We start from the raw sequence: 16083 nt of genomic DNA, 5'->3' as shown, positions 1-16083 counted from the left end.
TACCCCAATTTTTGCGCGCGTTTGAATATTTTTTTTTCTCCACAGTTTTTTTGTTTTTGATGAGTTGGTTTTTCTCAAAATTATTGTAGATGAGTGACTTGTACTAGGGATTTGTGTAATTAATATTTTAGTTTCGTAACTATTTTTTTGTGGGGGCTTAGGGGTATTGAGCTGTTTATTTTTTGATTTAGGAGAGTTAGTTGATTTAGTGCTGGTTATTGTATTAATAATTTGAGGATCTGTTTGTGTGCTGGTAGAATTGAATACTTTTCTTACTGCTGCAGCATATGAAAGTCCGGCTAAAGGCGTACGAGACTGGACAATTTTTCTGGCATCTGGATATGATATGTTCTGAGTGGTTTTGATTACTTGTATTTCCTTTTCGAAGAGCCAGTTTGGACATTTTTTAGAGTAGGACGGGTAATCTCATTTGCAGTTGATACATTTATATTCCTTTTTGCATTCATTGCTGTCGTGGCCGGGCTCAGCGCACCTGGCACAAGTTTCTGCACCACGGCATGACAGTCTGGAATGCCCAAAGCGCTGGCACTTAAAGCACCGTAGCGGGTTAGGAATATATGGTCTAACAGGGCAGGAGAGATAAACAGTTCCGACACGTGAAGGGAGGATAGGCGTACTAAAAGTCAGAATGACATGTTTAGTATTCTGCATTTCGCCATTGCGTTTAATAGTGATCCTCTTCACTCCACTTACGTGTTGGTCTTTCATTTCTTACAGAATTTCCTTCTCTGATGTAAATAGAAGGTCTGGCTCTGAAATAACTCCCCGAGAAAAGTTTAAAGTTGAGTGAGCTGTAACTGTACATAGATATGAGCCTAGTTGTTTGATAGTTAGAATAGGTTGAACTTGTTTACGATGTTTGATTTCAACTAATAGTTCGCCAGTGCTTAGCTTTTTTACTGATTGGAACTCGCCGATAGGATTTAAGAATGGGGATACAGCAGAGAATGTTAGATTTTCATTCCTTTTGATAATAAAAAATTTTGCTGATGTAAGCGATTCATTCTGACGCTCTCCACAAGGGGGAGAGGTATTTTTTATGTTGTCATCCATGGATTAACCTGGGAACTGAGGGGAAAAAGTGGGGTCTAGCCCCTGTGTAGCCCCCCTGCACAGGGGTAAGGCTTTTACACCAGGGTTCGCCTGCTATCCCTGACGTCAACTGTTTGAGGCACCGACTTTCCCCGGCACGGTAGAGACACCTTGGCTTAGGGGGTTCTGTCCGAATTTGGTAAGTGTGATGAGGGAAGGAAGGGAACAAAAAGTCCCTTCCCGCCGATATTCTGTTTGAGCAACTGGGGGTCCACTACTCCTCCCAAGAACTCACCCCGAACTCACCACACCGCAAGCCCCCCCCCCCCACCACCACCACCACGACAAGGTAAACGGATTCGGGGGGGGGGGGTGAAAAACTTTAGAGGCTGTTTTCTCGGAATGTTCTGGCTAGTGCACTTTATTACTTTACTGTGTGGATGCTCCTAATTTGCAGAATTTCATCCCGATCTGAATTTCCGAGGACGTAAGGTCTCTTGTAAGATTAAGTTATATTGAAATGCATTCGTATGATTATAATTAACAGGGGTGCACACAAGGCGGGAGACATGGCTGAAACTGAGTTGTCGAAATTTTTAGGCTGAATTTTTATACTGCTTTTTCCATGGAACTTTTTTCCTTCCTTTTACAAAAAAGGAAGTATTGTATTCGCGAAAAAATGTTCACTCAAAAATATGTCTTAATTTCTATTTTGTTCACCCCCGAATGAATATTGAGTTTATTTTTCAACCCGACCACTCGTGGATATATGCCTAGGAACGTACAGACACCCGAAATATCCCTTTTTGACGATCCCCAAATTAATTACAACAAGTTTTCTCGTGACGTCTGTATGTACGTATGTATGTATCTCGCATAACTCAAAAACGGGATGTGATAGAAAGTTTAAATTTGGTACGTGGACTCCTAGTGGGGTCTTGCTGTGCACCTTCCTTTTTGGGTGCATTCGGATGTTCCTAAGGGGGTCTTTTGCCCCTTTTTGGGGGGAAATCGTTGTAAATTTCGATGTAATTTCAAGTGGTGTTATAATTTGGCGGACACTTGGCGATATTTCGCCAGTGTTTTGGTCGTCGCCAACTTGGCGATTTTTTTTTTTTTTTTTTTAAATCTGGTTTCGATTTGACCACTGTTGGTTATATTTAGAGAGTAAACTATTCTATTGAATCACATTAAAATTGCCAATAATTGGAAAATGACATTAAATTGGAGTAAAAGGAAGTCATGTGATGCACACATCAGCTCGTCTTTCAGAATTTTCCAAAAATTTAGAACTTTTGAAACTACCAAATATTACTTTAATAACAATTTTTGTATTTTTATGGCGAATGAAAGTTTTTATGTAATCGTAAGAAACAATGCTACAGCAAAATAAGCCCAGAACGTCTTTCAGAAAAATAACTTTATTAAATAATAATATAAAAGATTACATTTCAAAATAGCTAGTTTGGAGTGCATTATATCGCTTTTAGGCATGCCAAATTTCTTACTTGTAAGGGTGATAGATAAATATGTAAATTGCACACTTATTGAAACCCATTTTAAGTGTTTGATTTATGTAACATATTTTAATTGAAGGACTCGGATCCAGAACGTGATAAGCCACACTTTTGAAAAAATTAGTGTGTTGTTCTAAATGCTGCTTTGATAATTGGAATAAAGATGACAATGGATTATGTCATTGCCAGAAAAATGTATCCGGTTGAAGAATCGCAGAATATAGAATGTTTAATATCTATAAAAAAATATTTGTAAAATTTTTCAAAAGTTGGCCTACCGGAAAAAAAAACATGTGGCATATCACATTCTTGTCCCGTGCCCTTAAATGTATAAAATCTAGCTATATAAATTGAACACATATTTATTTTGATTTATATACTATCAAGCTTTGCAAAAAAAAAAAAAAAAAAAAAGCGAGCTGATGTGTGCATCACATAACTTCCTTTTGCTCTAATTTAATGTCATGTCTCCATTACTGGCAATTTTAATGTGATTCAATAGTTTACTCTTTAAATATCACCAACAGTGGCCAAACTGAATCAAATTAAGAAAGAAAAAAAAATTTGTCGCCAACTTGGCGACAAAACCTGGCCACCAAAAGACTGGCGAGATATCGCCAAGTGTCCGCCAAATTATAGCACCACTTGAGCATACATCGAAATTAACAATGATTTTACCCCAAAAAGGGGCAAAAGACCCCTTTAGAAACACCCGAATGCAGCCAAAAGGGGGAGATGAACAACTAGACCCCACTAGGAGTCTACAAACCAAATTTCAACTTTCTAGGTCTTACCGTTCTTGAGTTATGCGACATACATACGCATATCCGCACATACATACATACGTACATACAGACGTCATGAGAAAATTCGTTGTAATTAACTCGGGAATCGTCATTATGGATATTTCGATTGGTGACCATACGTTCTTAGGCACTTATCCACGTGTGGTCGAGTCGAAAAGAAAACTCAATATTCATTCGGGGCTGAGTAAAATGGCAATTAAGGTCGATTTTTGAGTGAAATTTTTTTCGCGATTACAGTACTTCCTTTTTTGTAAAAGAAAGTAAAAAACAGACAATTTTTTCTTCAAACCAGTACCGAAGCATTAACTTCCACTCAGGTGACTTAGAAACCTTTTGAAGTGCCAAAAATTGAAGTTACAAATTTTAAGCGATTCACTGACGCGATGAACACTAAAAAGGAGTTCATTAATATTTCGCTGCTTTGAATTGAAAGAAAAAGAAATGAATATCATATAAATCTGTCATTCTTCTTTCGAATGATCTGACGGGTCAAGGTTAGGAGGGCAAAAAGTTAGGGGGTAATATATCATTTAACACTTCACGCAAAGCCTATTAGAAGCAAGTTCCTTTACGGAGGCCTCTTTGGTAAGAGACAAATTTCTGAACTTCGGTTCCAAGATTTTAGACGTCTTTTTCACAGACAGAAGTAATTTAAATCAGGGTGGTTTAGTGGTTGCTTTTCCCAATCTCAATGTTTGCTAGTATCCCACTACGGAATTAAAAGTTTTGCTTGTCAATTCTAAATTACTACTGTTTCCAGTAAGTTAATTCTAAGGCTTTTTAGAAACATTAAGTTATTTAAAGGAGTCTTTTGCATAAGGCTTTTAATCTGTAAAAATTTCAACGGCATGTTGCAATTACTATTTCTGGATCTTTGTGCTTCCCTTCACGATGGAATTTTGTGATAACCATGGACAAGATAAACATCTCGTTGAGCTAGTGCATAAAATGCTTGCATCAAGTTGTGTTCACCTGTGTTCTGGAATGTACTTATGTGTGTCGAACCTAATTCTATTGGATAAACTTTTTGTCTCGTAATCAAATGACATGTTTCCTTGTTTTTTGAAGTCTATTTTTTTTTTTTTTTTTTTTTTTGTTTAATCCTGTGGCAATTGCACGTAAGTTTACTTTTCGATTGTTATACTTCTTATTTTTTAGACTCATAGATTTTTATTTTACTTGATTCTCTTTGTTCGGTTTGAATATTGAATGGGAACGAAGGTTTGTCATTAATGTATGCTTATAAGTACCTTCATATGATTAACTGTTTTATAGCTGATTTATTTTTAAATGAGCATTAAAGATTTTCCCCATTAATTATCTCTCCTGGATTCTAAATTTTAGTTTTAACTAATTAGTTTCTCATTACATTAAAAAAAATCAAGAATAAATAAGTTTTCTAGAGCTGTAAGGCTTATTTTTCAAAGAAATCTTAATAATTAGTGTGACAGGCAATCTTGGCAATACAGCCTAAGTTTTACTTACAGGTTTATATCCTTAGGTAGCAAAACAATCAAAGAAAAATGTTCTTTTTTAGAGATTTAATAACTTGTAGAATTCGGCAAAGCCGCCAAAAAAAAAACTTCTAAATTGGAACTGCAGCAGCTAATTTTCAAATCTTGGGACAAAAAGATGTAAAAGTTTAAAGTTAGGGACTATTGCGTCCCAAATACCAGTACTAGTTTTAGCACCACATTTGGGGACGGTTTCCGAAATTTGAGGACATACGACCATCCTAGTTTAGTTGGATCTTTAATTATGACCAAAAGATACCGAGAATGTTCGAAACTATTGTTATTTTTAGATCATTGCAAATGCAGCGGTAAATTTTCAAATCTGGGGACAAAAAATGTAAATATTTCAATTTAGGGACGTTTGAGTCCCTAAGAACCAGCACTAATTTTGGGGACATAGAGCTAAAAAATACACATTTGGGGACTGTATTCGAAATTTGAGGAAGTATGGCCACTTTAGTTCAGCTGGATCTATACTTATGTCTAAAAGAAACCGAGATACTCGTAGTTTAGTCGTGGAACATCTTGATAGTTCAAAAATTAGCATCTCAAAAGTAGGCGTACTTTTGGGAAAAATTACCAAAACAGAATAATTGATACTGTAAAATCATATTGCTCAGGTTTTGGTTTAAATTTGATCAAAAAATCCAGCTGAACCTTGAGCGGACATCATGATATAAATCCACATAAAAATAATTATACAGAAAGCTCTTTACGCATTTCAATTTGAATAAAATTTATTCTAAATTCAGTGAATCTAAAAGTTTCCACAATAATTTACTGATAATTCAAAAGCATTTTTTTTTTTTTTTTTTGTTAAAAACATCTGTCGACATTCGTGGAGAAGAGGCGGCACGAAATTCTGCCACGTAGCTAGTATATAAAGGCGTGAGGCGTGAACCGGCGCCATTGCTGTTCTTTGTATTTAGTGTTTGCTAAGCTGCCTGTTTTCAAGATAATTTTGGTAGTTAAAAGCTTAGAAGACGGCTTTTCGATCTTACGCAGCATTTTTACTATTATTGTCAGCAAATTACGTTCAATTCAGTAAGTTTCAATATTTTTTATGTATTTTAATTCCGGTGTTTGTATGTTTTAATTAATAGTGCGTAGCGATTATTAAAAATAGATGTTAAATTTTCCGTCTTCTTTTGACCTATAACAAGTGATATCATTTGTCAATATTTAATTATAATATTAATTTCTTCATTGATTATAGAAATATTTTATGTTCAGAAATTAAAAGCAGTAATTAAGCAAAATATTATACACAGTAAACGAACTTCAACAACGAACATGTCTTACAAAGAACTTCAAGGGACCGCAAATTTTGTTCGTTGTTATGGGAATTTCATTGCAATGGAATTCAAGCAATGTAATAGCAATTAAAATGAAGCTGAAAATTTGTTTTGTTGGCACAGATGTTTCGTTGTGTAGGTATTCGCTGTAATGAGATTTTACAGTGTATTTCAATTCTTGTGTAATTTCTTTTTCCCTCATTATTTGACATAGAAGACGTATTTACAGCTGTTTTAAAGATTTTAAAACAAAAGAATATTAAGAAACATTAACTTCCATTTTGAACAATATTCTACTTAGAAGCTATCTGATACTACTTTGATTATGCTTTTCTTTTTTCAATTGTAATTATTTCCTGAGATGAGATTCTCTGAGAGCTCGTGTACATCATGTAATAAAACTCTGTTAAATTAAAGGGGGGAAAGAGAGTATAAAAAGCATTTGTGTAGCGGAAAAAGAAAAAAAAAATCAAGTGTAAGAATAAGACGATTTCACTGAAAGAATCTGTTAAATTATCACAGCTAAAAATAAGATTTATGTATCAGAAGAATTAGATAATTTAACGAGACTCATAGAAACTAATATTATTTGTATCTTGTGAACTTAAAGCAATACCCTTGTGTTTGGCATAATTTGAAGGAAATGTATTGAAATTCTGGATTGAATAGCTGTTTTTGAGAGATATGCATATAATTGAGTTTCAAATTTGTGATGAATAAGAGAGATTTCCGATTAATATTTCTCACTTGAAAAATGCTGCTTTTTTATGTATCAAAAACTTCAAAATTTCGTGATTTTCCTTAAATTTCTATTTACAGAGTAATGTACATTGTTTTTGAATATACGGTTTTGATTGTATTTTTTTCTTATTTTTCAAAATTTAAAAACTTTCCAGAAATTAACATGTGTCCTCTCTGCTACAAATTTTTAAATAGGTTTTCTTTATTCACAACATAAAAGAGCTTCAAACTTGAAGGTTTTTACAATAAAATTAATTAGTTGAATCATTATTTTTAGTAAATTTGTGAAGTTTTTACTTTTTGAGGAAATATAGTAGTATTAGAGGGGATATCAATGTGTAGAAAAATTTAGTGGATCTAAAAGTTTTAACAATAATTTGCTGATAATTCAGCAGCATTTTTTTGGTAAAAAAAATGTGTCGACATTCGAGGAGAAGAAGATGCACCAGATTTTGCCACGTAGCTACGTACCTATATAAAGGCTTGGGGCGTGGACCGGCGCCATTGCTGTTCTTCGTATTTAGTGTTTGCTGATTTTTTTATTTTCAAGATAATTTTGAATGCTTAAAGCATGAAAGATGGCTTTTCGAGTATTTTTACTGTTATTGTCTGTAAATTACGTTCAATTCAGTAAGTTTCAATTGTTTTTATGTATTTTAATTCCAGTGTTTGTATGTTTTAATTAATAGTGCGTAGCGATTATTATAAATAGATGTTATAGGTCAAAAGAAGACGGAAAATTAAACAAGTGATATCATTTGTCAGTATTTAAATATAATATCGATTTCTTCATTGATTATAGAAATATTTTATGTTTAGAAATCAAAAGCTGTAATTAAACAAAATAGGATTACAGAAAACGAACTTCAACAACGAACCTTCTTTACAATGAACTTCAAGGGACCTCAAATTTTGCTCGTTGTTACGGGGATTTCATTGCAATGAAATTCAAGTAATGCAATAGCAATTAAAATGAAACTGGAAATTTGATTCGTTGAAACAGATATTTCGTTGTGTTGATATTCGATGTAATGAGATTTTACTGTGAATTTTCATTCTTAAGTACTTTCTTTTTTCCTTATTATTTGACATTAGAAGAAGTATTTCCAACTGTTTTAAAAATTTTAAAACAATCATGTTACAAAAAAAAAAAAATGAATAACATTAACTTACATTTTGAACAATAGTCTATTTAGAAGCTATTTGATACTATTTTGATGATTTTTTTTTTTCAATTGTAATTATTTTCTGAGATGAGATTCTCTGACAGCTAGAGCACATTATGTAGTGAAACTCTCTGTTAAATTAAGGGGGGAAAAGAGAGAGAGAGAGAGAGAAAAGCATTTGTGTAGCGAGAAAAAAAAATAAAGTTTAAGAATAAGACGAATTTCACTGAAAGAATCTGTTAAATTATCATAGCAAAAAATAAGATTCATGTATCAGAAGCATTAAATAACTTAACGAGACCATGGAAACTAATATTTTTTGTCTGCCAACTGAAACCACCATGTCATTTTGTGAACTTAAAGCAATACCCCTGTGTTTGCCATAATTTGAAGGAAACGTATTTACATTCTGGATTGAATAGCTGTTTTTGAGAGGTATGCATAATTAAGTTTCAAATTTATGATGAATAAGAGAGATTTCTGAATTTGATTTCTCGCTTGAAAATGCTGCTTTTTTAAGTTTCAAAAACTTTAAAATATAGTGATCTTCCATAAATGTCAATTTACACAGTAAGGTACATTGTTTTTGATTATATGTCTCCAAAAATTGTCTTCAAACAAATAATTTTTATTTTTCAAAATTTAAAAACTTTCCAGAAATTAATTTGTCTTCTTTGTTACAAATTTTTAAATAAGTTTTCTTTTTTTTTTATTCACCATAGAAAAAAGCTTCAAACTTAAATAGAGGTATAGAAAATAAAATTAATTAGCAGAATTATATTTTGTAGTAAATTTGTAAAGATTTTACTAATTAGAAGAAATATAGCAGTATTAGAGGGGACATCAATGTGTAACAGAAGGGAAAAGGCTGGAATGTGCTCTCTGTTACAGCTTCACATTCGATTTTTTAAAAAATTCTCTCCTGCTGAACTGTTCAGAAGGGAATCTAGGAATGCATAAATGGGTAGTAAAATTTTGTTGAAAGCAGTTTCTTCAGCGTTTCATTACAACTTTGCAAAGCCGTGCCCCTTTTACTTCTTTACAGGGTTGTTTGGTTTAAACCACGCTGGTTTAAGCCATGGTTTAAACCAATTGGTTTTTTAAAAAAATGGTTTTTTAAAAAAAAAAGCCAAAATAAATCTATTTTACAAGTTTACATTGATTTCCTCACACATATTGAAAAATGTAAAATTCCATTTATGCTAAGTTCCTAGCTAAGTTGCAGAGATAAATACTAAAACTGCAAAGTTGCTTCTTCAAAACGTATTACAAGCTTTAATCGAAAAAAATATTAATATATTTTTTATTTCATATATGTGCCATAAAGCAGATTTCAGTCAACCTCCATCATTATGCTTAATTTGCATGATTAGTTAAGATTTACTAAGGATTGAATCTTTTATTGTAGATGCAATTCATTATATTGCTCACTCCTGTTGCAGGGGTGTGACATTTTTGCCCATTCCTTTGCACTTTCCTGGAATTTTAACTTTGACTTGTAAGGTAATCAACAGTCTAACTTAATTGTTTGCACCTAAAAATTAAGATTTGTTCTGCAGGTGAACACAAATAATATTTTTTGAATCAAATTTTAAAAAAAAGTTTATACTTCATATTATGATACATAATAGTTCCTTATATTATAATGTAGGAAGATTAAAAGACAAATTTTTAAATTCCCAGAAAAAATGCAAATGTGTAAAAATTGATTGAGAAATATATAAATCTTCACATATAAACTACACTGTCCTTTGATGGTTTTTTTTTTTTTTTTTTTTAGATTCTGTGTGCTCAAAAGATTTTGATTGGCTATACACCTATGCTGCTTTATGACTATTGGGTGCAGATAATTCTTAGTTTTTTTTTCCCCTTTTGTTCATTGGTATTGGGATTTTGGTATTTGCTTTGCCTTAGCTAACCTGTGCAGTTTACAAAAGTTACTTACTCATATTGTTTTAAAAAGAATGTCTAATTCTGGTAGAAAAAAAAGACCTAATTTGGCTTTCATTTGATGAAATCCAAAATGAAGCCAGAAAACGATTAAGAGCTAAGTGTAAAAACTGTGGTCGTGAGATGGAAGAGCAAGTTAAAAATATAACTTTTACCTTTATTCGATAATTTTTCATATTATGTTGGTTTTATAAAGTTTTTTTCTTGGATCTTCATTATATTTTATCTTAACCCGCATCACAACCACTTCTAGAAGTATTTCGTATCATAAAGGGTCTATATATACATGCATACTAATATGTTAATCAAGTCAAACATTTCAATCAATATTTTCCTGCAGAAAGCTATTTTAATTATTTAATTTAGTTACAAGATTTTGTTCTTATCTCTTTAATTAATCAAGAAATTAGGTATAATGTGACTATTGAATAACTGTTAATTACATGGAACCTTAATTACCTTCCGAAAATTGTTTTTCTCGTAAATAGTATTTAAACCAAAAAGAAAAACCGGTTTAAACCAAAAAAAACCTGGTTTAAACCAAAAAAAACCGGTTTTTTACCAACCCTGCTTCTTTAACTGTTTACTTTTGTATGTTGTCAACATGGGGAATACAGCATCAGATAAAATGAGAGAATATAGACCAATGGTAGTAATGAAAGAAATAAGAACGTCAAAAAGTATAAATTACAGATTACTGGAGACACGTGTTTCGGCGTTACAAGAAAGAATTTTTCAATGCAAAATAATTGAGCTTATCCATAAGCTCATGACCTTTGCATAAGTTATAGTAGGGGAATGTGGGGCAAAGTGAAATAGTTAAGAGGACTGAGCTTTTTCAAATGAACTAATTGGAAATTTGTTTCGAAAAATTACAGTACATAAAGAAAGACCATTTCATTTTACACTACTGGCCATTAAAATTGCTACACCAAGAAGGCGACATAGTACAGACATGAAATTTAAACGACAGGACGAAGATGATGTGATATGCAAATGATTAGCTTTTAAGCGCATTTAGACAGCGCCCGCAGCGACACCTACAATGTGTTTAAATAAGGAAATTGTACAGACATTTTCCCACGTGCTAATTCAGTTTGAACGTTGCTGCGTGTTGGAAAATTGTTGTGATGCCTCGTGTAAGAAGGAGAAATGCGTACCAGCACGTTTCTGACTTTGATAAAGGTCGAATTGTAGCCTACCGGGATTGCGGTTTATCTTATCACAGTATTGCTGCTCGCGTCGGTCGAGATCCAATGACTGTTAGCAGAATATGGAATAGATGGGTTCAGGACGGTAATACGGAACGCCGTGCGGGATCTCAAAGGCCACCTATCACTAGCAGCCGAGAAGACAGGCATATTATCCGCATGGCTTTAATGGATCGTGCAACCACGTCACGAGCCGTGAGTCAAGAAACGGGCTCGTTTGGAAGACAACAAGTGTCTGCACGAACAGTTCGAAGACGTTTGCAGCAGCATGGACTCTCAGCTCGGAGACCATGGCTGCGGCTTCCCTTGACGCTGCGTCATAGACAGGAGCGCCTTCAATGGTGTGATCAACGACGAGCCTGGGCGCACGAATGGCGAGACGTCATCTTTTCAGATGAATCCAGGTTCTGTGTACAGCATCATGATGGTCGCATCCGTGTTTGGCGGCATCGTGGTGAACGCACACTGGCAGCGTGCATTCGTCATCGTCATACTGGCCCATCACCTGGCGTGATGGTATGGGGCGCCATTGGATACACGTCTCGGTCACCTCTTGTTCGCATTGACGGCACTTTGAACAGTGCACGTTACATTTTTGATGTTTTACGACCCGTGGCTCTACCCTTTATTCGAGCCCTGCGAAACCCTACGTTTCAGCAGGATAATGCCCGACCGCATGTTGCCCGTATTGTACGGACCTTCCTTGATACGGAACATGTTCGGCTGTTGCCCTGGCCAGCACGTTCTCCAGATCTTTCACCAATCGAAAACGTCTGGTCAATGGTTGCCGAGCGACTGGCTCGTCACCAAACGCCAGTCACTACGGTTGATGAACTGTGGCATCGTGTTGAAGCTGCATGGGCATCTGTACCTGTACATGCAATCCAATCTCTGCTTGACTCAATGCCCAGGCGTATAACTGCTGTTATTACTACCAGAGGTGGTTATTCTGGGTACTGATTTCTCAGGATCTATCCACCCAAATTTCTTGAAAATTTAATCATTTTTTATTTCTAACATAATATATGTGTCCAATAAATATCATTTTGTTATCTGCATTTCCTCCTGGTGTAGCAATTTTAATGGCCAGTAGTGTATAATAAAATTTGCATTGAAACAGTATTTTTAATTTGTGGTAATAAATTTGCGCCTTCAAAAAAAAAAAAGTAAATTTTTCACTTAGTTTTTTCATGGGGCATTGAATAAGTAAGTGAATTACTAACTGAAGGAATGTAAATGAATTAATTAATAAATGAACACGTAAGTGATTTAGTATATCATTGGGTGAGTAGACAAGATAAACTATTTCAATTTGCCCCGCATGTACGTGACTAATTGTACAAAATGTTTAAAATACAAATAAGCTTAATATTAACTAAATGTATATTTCACCTACTATTAGAAGGTGTCAATTAATATTTAAAATATTAATAACAAGAGCTTTATGATTTTATAGTAACAAAAATAGTAATTTTACAATATGAGCATCAATTTTTGAAAATTGCCTGTATTATATGCTTTCACTTTGCCCCACATTCCCCTACTTGTCAAATAGTGGTAACATATTTTTCCCCTTTGTTACATATGCATTTACTTAAATTACGGAGGTCAAATGAGAATGTTATTTCAATTTTAGGTCAATTTATCTAGCAATATGTTCCTTTAAAATGATAGATTTGTCAAATTTTAGTTATCTTCCCCGAAAGTTGTATGTACTTTCTCAAAGCAAAATCTGTCAGATGTCCCCTCTATTATACTCGGAGCTCACCATTTTCGATTAAAAAAAAAATCTTTCGCTGTGTCTATGACAAAAAGAAGCAAAATTTTCAGTACTAAAATTTATTAATAAGAGCATTAAGTTTTTAATGAATGAGAGCAAAAATATTTTTTAATTTTGAAATTAGTTAAAATACTTTACTTAGGCCTTTTCTTTTGCAGATGACAATGGCTGAATAAAAAAAAATTACAAAAAATTTGCTTATTTGTGAAAAATGATTTTTATAGAGATGATAAATGGATTCATAATCTTTACTAGGATCATTATTTTTTCATACAACACTGAAAACAATGGGAAATTTGTCCTACGCATATATGCATATGTAAATATAACAGGGACAAAAAAAAATGGCGAAATCTTTGGAACCACGAAATATTTTTTGGTGCTATACAAATTATTTCTCAGAATTTATAGAAAAATTCAGAGTTACATGTCTGCTGAAAGGCTGCTGTTCTTAACAAACTACTCTCCAAAGTATATTTTTTAGTCATCCGGGAGACTGCTGGTACCTAGAATTTTTTGGACCAATTGTATTACACACTATATTTCATACTATATTTCATATTTTATATAGGCATTTCAAGTAATGAAACAGAAGGCATGGTAATAGATATTTCAGAGGATGAAGTAGTTGAAGTCCCCAGCTCTGCTTTAAGTTTCATTGAAAACCTTGCCCGAAGAATTCTATCAAATGGAATTGCCACTCTCGAAGTACCGTCGGCCAATACCTTAAAACTTCATGATTTGAGTTTTTCTTTTAATGAATCGAGCTTTGAAGTCGGAAATCTCACTATCGAAAAAGTAAGAAATTTTTATTGCTATTTACTACCAACATGAATGTATTTTTTCCATACTTAAATAACTTAAATAAATGCTGTAGAACCTCTCAATAAAGGACACTAAAGGGAGTTTAGTTTTTGTCCCTTAAATAGAGATGTCCCTTGTTCGGAAGTATATGAATTGATGCATGCCGTGGTACTTAACCCAGTACAATGTCATAATAAACATAATCTATCATGATTTGAGCATAAATATTGAAAATGTTTCAACACACTGAATCAAATTTAGAATTATTAAAATTGAATTAAAAAAATTAGTAGAATTACAGTTTTGTAACTTAGAGAAATTATTTTTAAGGAATTTGCTATATGATTTATTTGAGGTCATGTAACTTACATTGCTATTCAATGTAACAGCGTTCAATGTAACAATGGTTTGTCATGGGCAAGGCACTATACATCAGAGCAGAACCCATATGAATTAATTGCTGAGAGGAAAAAGTTTGATTGCTAATCTCACCGATAATATTAAAATACATATTTGTTTCCACTTATGTTAATGTCAAGACAAACTTATCAGTGGATTTTTGTACAAAAAAGAACCTATATTTCTATAAATTAAATATTTCTTATGCATTTTGGACTAATTTATGCAATTTTTCTCTGTGGATGTCCATTAAATTTAGGGGCCCTTAATCAGAGGTAAATCCATGGAGGTTCCTATTTAAAGGGACTGGAACCAGAAAAAATGCCCCCTAAATAGAGGTGTCCCTTAAAGAAAGTACTACTGTACAATGTTTTCCTCAAGTTGGTTACTCAATTAAACAGTTTATATATGTCTTTAAAAATTACGAGTAAATAGCTTAATGTGAGAAATATATTTATTCATTTCACCTTAATAATAGATCTTTTGTTTCTAATTGTTTGCTGTGATTTGCTGTATTAGATAGAACTGCAAATAAAAAATATCAACCATTAGGTTGACACAAAACCAGAGAGGGCTGTTGAGATCAGAGCCCTTCTAGCAACAACCTAATATTAGTTAAAAACTCAAATTTGTCTCCCAAAAAATACAAGAGCAAAATAAAAAAGGTTTCTTTTTAGTCAGCGAGGACAAAGCAAATAGGGAATTCTTTCTCTTCATTTAGACATAAGTGCCATACTTACTTTATACTAGTTAACTTCGTTCGGAATCCAAATGGTTCTAGAGTGTGATCAATGAAAGGATATATATATATATACACTGGTATACAAAAATTAATGACGAAGTCGAAAAATTAGCATATCAGCTGAACGAAGAGGCAGAGCGGACAGAAAGACTAATCAGGAGATGTACGGTAGCACAAGCGCAGATATGCAGGCAGACGTAATGGGGGAGTGTCCGAGTAGTATAAAGCATGTTGTCGGTGTAAGATCAGTATTTCTGGCAAAGAGATTGCACGCCGTATAGCAGTCAAAATCACACCGAGTTGCTGCCTCAGCGAGAAATGGCGAATAATCAATCTGTTAGACGACATCTGGATGCTTTTACCCGAGGTCGAATCATTGGGAAGTTGGAGGAAGGCCGCAGTGTGACGAGTGTGGCTGCAGAGTTCGGAATTGCTCACAGCATCGTTTCACGACTTTGGAGACAATTTCAAACTACAGGAACAGCTATCCGGGGGTTCAGTAGTGGTCGTCCACGAGGAACCACACCCGCAGATGACCGGTATATTGTCTTACAGGCCAGAAGAAACAGGCGGCAGACAGCGAGAGAAAACGCTAGACACACGACACAGGCCACTGGACCACCGATATCGCGTTTTAACGTGGCCAGAAGACTGCACGGTTTTGGTCTGTTTGCACGACGCCCTATACGGTGTGTACCTATAACGCCTGCCCATCGGAGAAGGCGTTCTCTGTGGTGCCGGGAACGAGTACTCTTTACAGAGAGTAGATTCAGTCTGAGTAGCGATTTTCATCGCTACTCATCTGGAGAGAGCGCGGAAGCCGCAATCATCCCTCGAACACCATTGAAACGGACAGGTATGGAGGTCGTGGTGTTCTCGTTTGGGTAGGCATCATGCTTGGTAGTCGTACAGACCTTCACATCTTCGACGAAGGTTCAGTCAACGGGACCCGTTATTGTAACGAGATTCTTCTTCCATATGTGCGTATTTTTAGAGGCGCTATGGGTCCGCAGTTCCTTTTCATGGACGACAATGCACCATGTCATCGCACAGTAGCTGCCGAACAGCTCTTAGAGAGTGAGGATATTGAACGTATGGATTGGCC

This window comes from Uloborus diversus, chromosome 9 (assembly GCF_026930045.1).
Source record: "Uloborus diversus isolate 005 chromosome 9, Udiv.v.3.1, whole genome shotgun sequence".
Classification (NCBI taxonomy): domain Eukaryota; kingdom Metazoa; phylum Arthropoda; class Arachnida; order Araneae; family Uloboridae; genus Uloborus; species Uloborus diversus.
This window is presented reverse-complemented; position numbering follows the sequence as displayed.